Below are 6,000 nucleotides of genomic sequence, written 5' to 3' on the forward strand. Positions count from 1 at the left end.
AATAATGGATGGCTTGAAAATGACAAAAAAAAAAAAAACAGAAATACACAGAAAGATACTGGAACACTTTGACTCACCAAAAAAAACCCCCCAAAAAACCCAGCAAACCACAATCCTATAAAAACTTGTGGGGTTATTTGTGAGAGAAGGTGAAACATCAAAATAGTCACTGCTAAACCCTAGCTGAATTGCCAGTCCAGTCACTTTAAAAGAGGGTTAACATTAATAATACACAGGTTGTGCTATTATTTAGGCAAGGGGAGGTATAACCAAGGGTTACCTGATAAAATGGTTAGTAAGAGCAGTAGTCATCGAATATTTCATATATTATTATAGGCTTTGGGGGGCACGGTGAGTTAGCACTTAGTGGTTAGTACATTTGCCTCACACCTCCAGGGTTGGTAGTTCGGTTTGCATGTTCACCTCATGCTTCTGGGGTTTTCTCCAGGTACTTCCAGTCCAAAGACATGACTGACATTTCCAAATCTCCTGTGGTGTTTGAATGGGTGTGTTGGCACCCCGTCCAAGGTGTCCCCCGCCTTGTGCCCCAAGTTCCCTGGGATAGGGTCCGGGCTCCCCGCGACCCTGTGTAGGATAAGCCATATGATAATGATAATGAGTCTTTATTGATCACATAAATTACAGCACAGTGAAATTCTTTTCTTTGCATACCCCAGCATGTTAGGGAGCTGGGGTCAGAGCACAGGGTCAGCGATGATACAGCGCCCCTGGAACAGAGAGGGTTAAGGGCCTCGCTCAAGGGCCCAACAGTGGCAGCTTGGCAGTGCTGGCGCTTGAACCCCTGACCGATCAGTAACCCAGAGCCTTAACCACCAAGCTACCACTGCCCCATTTTATGGAAAATGGATGGATGGATTATCCAAAAAAAATTTAGCTTTTGAGGAAATAAGGCTGAATATCATAATCCTAATGTACAAACAAGCAGTGGTTTAAATATATGTACTAAGCATGTGAAGTAAATCATGTTCTCATCCTCAGACTGTTATAATCTGCTTATTCTGAATATCCTTTCAACACAGTCCTGTTTGCCTTTACTCCTCTACACCTGTATACTGTAATTTATAATCCCACTATCCGGTGTCACACAGAAAAGGATGAGTTCCCTTTTGATTCTGGTCCCTCTCATGGTTTCTTCCTCATGTCATCTCAGGGAGCATTTCCTTGCCACTGTCACTTCTGGCTTGCTTATTAGGGATGTGAATCTAGACCTGGATCTCTGAAGCTGCTTTGTGACACTGTCTGTTGTTAAAAGCGTTGCACAAATAAAATTTTTAATTAAATACAAACTTTTTAGTTCATGAGCTGCACATGCACTATTCTTATACACAGAGAGCAAGAGAGAGAGAGCGAGAGAGAGAGAGAGATTGAGAGTGAGAGAGAGAGATAGAGCGAGAGAAAGAGAGAGAGCGAGAGAGAGAGCACAAGAGAGTAGCCTAGTTAACAGCAAAACTGTAAAGATTCCACCCAGGAACAAGGGGATAAATTATGGCAAAAACTAAAAGTCATGTGAAGCTTCCTTGTGCATCCATGTGACAGGCAGCCAGCGTGGTGGGGAAAATGTCACACGGTGAAAAGGAGGCCAACCCACCAGACAGTCAAATGAAGAAAGGCAACCGTCATGATGGAACCATGAGACCTTTTCATTCTATTCCCCAACTTGTATTAAATCTGAGTCAAACTGTAAACCATTAAACAATCAGATGTCAAGATGGGGAATATAGGGGGAATATATGGTGAACATTTTTTTTCCTATCAATCACAACTGGCAGAATTGTCACTGAATCTTTTTGAAGATAGTGGTGGGAAGAATCCGGGGACCTAGCAAGCGAGTAAATAAAACATGGCACTTTTTTTTTTTTAAACTTCCTCCTTCTTTGCCTCTGTTGTTTAACGGGGAAGCTCCTACTGATCAAAAACACATTAGCATAAACTAATCAATCAATGCCTCAGTCGCCAACTCACTCCTTTTCATCACTCAGTGGATGGAGGTCAACGTTGTGTGTGAGCAAGCAAGGTCCCTCCATGCAGCTTGGTGCCAAAAAATCCTTGCCTGCCTTTCTCATGCTGTGCCATGTCTACTCAAATCATCCCACATCTGTTTTTTTTTTTCTTCCTTTCACTCTTTTCTTGTGCATGTTCTGATAAATTCCTTCTTTTGAGCTCTATTTATTTTCAGAAAAAAGAGAAATTCATCCATTGTGAGTTTTATTTTTTCCTGTAAATGGATGTGAAGGCTGAATTGCTGGTGACCTTTTAAAATTGAAGATGAGTTGTGTGAATAGCAGGCTCATAGAAGAGGAACATGCGAGTGAGTTAAGTATGTCTCTTTAGTCTATTCCAACCTTGAGTTGAATGCCCCTTGCTTTATTCCGAAGCACAGATTCAGACAATAGGCAGTCTTCATAATGTGCCGTGTCCACTGTCATCATTCCTGGGACTACTGCATTAACCGCTCTCTGACATGGAAAGTACAGTGCTGTTCAAAAGTATTTGGTTTTCTGCATTTTTGTGCATGTTCTTTTGTGTCACTTCGGAATAAAAAGGATTTAAATGCTTGTGGCTCGCTTGGTTTGTGTATAACACTGAGTGTGAAAATGAACTGACCCTCCAATGTCCACTCATACCGCAGAGGAAGAGCTGTGGGAATATTGTTCTGAATGCTCCAGTCTGAAGTGGAACAGTGCTGTGCAGTATAGACTTGACTCTTGAGACACAAAATGCCATATTCCAAAAATAAGATTATAAATAACTTCTGAAATGGTCTTGAAATTGGGCCATTTCAAATGCTCTGACCTTTCACTAAGGCACAGATACAGTAGATCTATATAATCTGAATGCATATAATGTAGCGACTGTAATGGATCATTTCGTGGAAAATTTTACAAACTGTCAATCATTAAGTAAGATTCAGAAGATTCATGGAGACATGGTTCCTGGGACATAATTTCAGGCGGGGAGTCTCACACTCATCCAGGCCACCCCATACACCCACAACAAATTTTTGAAACCACTGAAAACCCTACTTTTTTCTTTCCTAAATTCAGTTTATTACACACAGTACGGTCATCCCATTAAAAAAAAATAAACAAGAAACCTAGAGGTAGTGAAACAGTTCTAATTTATATCAGCGTATATGCTGAGGCTGCCAGGCATTTAACAAACACCAGAAGTGCAAAGCTGCCAGTAACTCTCTACTTTTCACTCACAAAAGTACATTAAATGCAGAAAAGAGGTAAACAAAAGACACTTTTTTTTGTTGCCATTTTTCATGTACCTGATACTTCTTTACCAGATCCAATGATATGAACAGAACCGTCTCCACATTGATGGAAAATTATAACTTTCTAACCTCACTGTAATTTGTGAGCACAGAATCTAAATTTCTTTTAGTTAAAATTAAAGTATCATATAACATTGTTTTTGTTTTTGGATTTTTTTTTTTTTTTTGTAGACTTACAATACCTGAGATTTAACCATATTATATTTCATACAAATATACTAAAGCATATGTAATTTCTCTTATTACTGCACAGAGCCAGTGCCAGATTGACTCTCTCCATCTTATTGTGAAAAATAGGACAAAGGTTTTCTTTTTCATCCTCACATATGGGAAGACATAATTTTCTAAAGTGCCTAAATATCTGTTAGTACAATACTAACTACATCATGACAATATCTTTTTTTTTTTTTTTTTTTTTTAGAAAAATCCTAATATTGAACATGATATTACCTTTTATGACTTTATGATAGCTTGGAACAGTGTTTGTTGTTGTTTGCCCTAGCTGTATGTGTAATTTCAACATTTAAAACAACATGGAGGGCTCCCTAAATGTACTGTACATAAATTTGTCTGCTAAATTGCATAGTATTATAACTATACAGTAGATAATGCTGTCCTTTAGCATATTTTGAATAATGATAATAGTGCTAACGTTTGCTAGAAGTGAAACTGTGGTTAATACTTGATTAGCTAAGTTAGCGAACACAAAGCTGCAGTATTAACAATTAATTTTCGCTGCTTATTTTTAGAGGGTTTTCTTTTTGCATTGCCTTTCCCTCTCTGCTCCACCGGGCCGCTTCCCATTCATCCTGTCTCTGTGCAGCGATGACTGTGTTCCAAACCGTTGGCCGGAGCTGAGGAGAATGGTAGCATTGCAAGTCAAAACTAACAGATTCATAACTTATTATCGATTTATCATCAAATGCTGAAGTCGGAAAGGATCGCTTGAGTACATAGGACATGAAATAATATAAAATTATTAATAAATTCTATTAAATTATGAAAGATATCAAACCAAAACAGCAGGGCAGCGGGCCAGATCAGTTGTCAGGCCACTGGGAATTTTTACAAGCACCACTGACTGCACTTGTTTAACATGATAGACAACCTATAAAGGTGGCTTATTCAAAATGAGTGCTATATTTGTATATAACAGTTTTGTTTGCTTCTTTATTTCCTCTGGCGTAGGTTTTCCTTTCGCCTCCTGAAACTCTCATAGAATTTTTAATGGTTTTAATGGTTATAATAGGAGTTGTATTGGTTTTAATGGAAACTGTAATGGTCCCTGTGGGTCTCTATCGGTTATTTATTCCCTACTATTGGTGGCATGTTATATCTAGTGGATACCATTAAGAAGCAATAAAAGGTAATGACAATAGTTTTAATGGTTAGATAATGGTTTGTAATGGGGTTTGTAGTGGAAACTATTAGAATTTCTGTGATGGTTTCTATGGTGTTTTTTTCAGCAGGGTTAAAAAATAGGAATGGAGCGAACAGGAAGTACATACACACAACGGTAAGCTACAGACTACAGGATTCAGGAGACATTTGCTTTGATCACATCTCAAAAATATCTTACATAGTGCTCTGCATATATTTTGATATTATCCGTAATAGTAATGCCACTTTGAATTGAGTAAACAGCAAGCCAAGTTGCTATGGGGTAGTGTGTTGACAGGCAACTGCCTCTCTAAATTGATGTTAGCAAAGATGAGACAACCGCGTGGGCAGAGGCTAGCTTTATTTAGCAACATTAAAATCTGTAAAGTCCATTTTTGCTCTCTTATCTTATTTCCAAGCGCCATTTTGTTATTCTCACTCCACGTGGGCTGGCTCTCTTTGCAAAAATGCAAATGAATTTAATGTCGAATGACAGGGAAAGTTAACTTTCTTGTGTGTGTGTGTGTGTGTGCATGGCAGTTCCTCCCTTTGGGAGGATGGCGAGCTGTGTAAGCCGTGCTCTAATTCTGTCATTGTCAAAAGTTTTGACATAATAAGCGATTGTTTGCGTGCCTTTGTTCAGTGGTGATTTACAAAGGGAAACAGCATGGCTCCTATTCCTTTAAGGCATGATTGGCACTCCTTATGCTAAATATCATAACTTTTACTGTCGCCGTGTGTTTTTTAGCACCTCTTTCATCTGCTGTGGATCCGCAGGTGTTTACCTTAGCGAAGTGGCCCGCTTCGATAGCTGAGAGAATTCTTTCTGCGATCAAAGCCTCTGCGTAGCACTCAGTGTTGACTCTCTTGCTTCCTGCGCGATGATCAAGCACTGTGTTTTGTTAAAGGGCCGTCCCTGACTCTCCCAGCATTTGCCCATAACACTCATCATATCTGCGTATTTACTGCCAGACGCATGTGTGTGTGTGTGTATAGCAAATGAACTGCCAAGTTGAATGACACACGCTGATACAGAGCAGGATTCCATCATCTTACAACTTTATCAATACAAGCTACATTGATGGTTCCTTTCTCTTGTTAGATAAAGCTATACAGTACTTACATTCATGTCTAACATGGAGGAGTACGTTTAAAGGAATACTACAATATTTTTCATACTTATTGCTATCTACTGTATCTGTAGTGTACAGTATATGTGACTACCATTAATCCTTTTTACATACCGCTTACCCTACACGTCACATGGGAGCCTGGAGCATATTTCAGGGAACTCGGGGCACAAGGTAGGGAACACCCTG

The sequence above is a fragment of the Ictalurus furcatus genome, chromosome 19 (genome assembly GCF_023375685.1).
Source record: "Ictalurus furcatus strain D&B chromosome 19, Billie_1.0, whole genome shotgun sequence".
Lineage (NCBI taxonomy): Eukaryota > Metazoa > Chordata > Actinopteri > Siluriformes > Ictaluridae > Ictalurus > Ictalurus furcatus.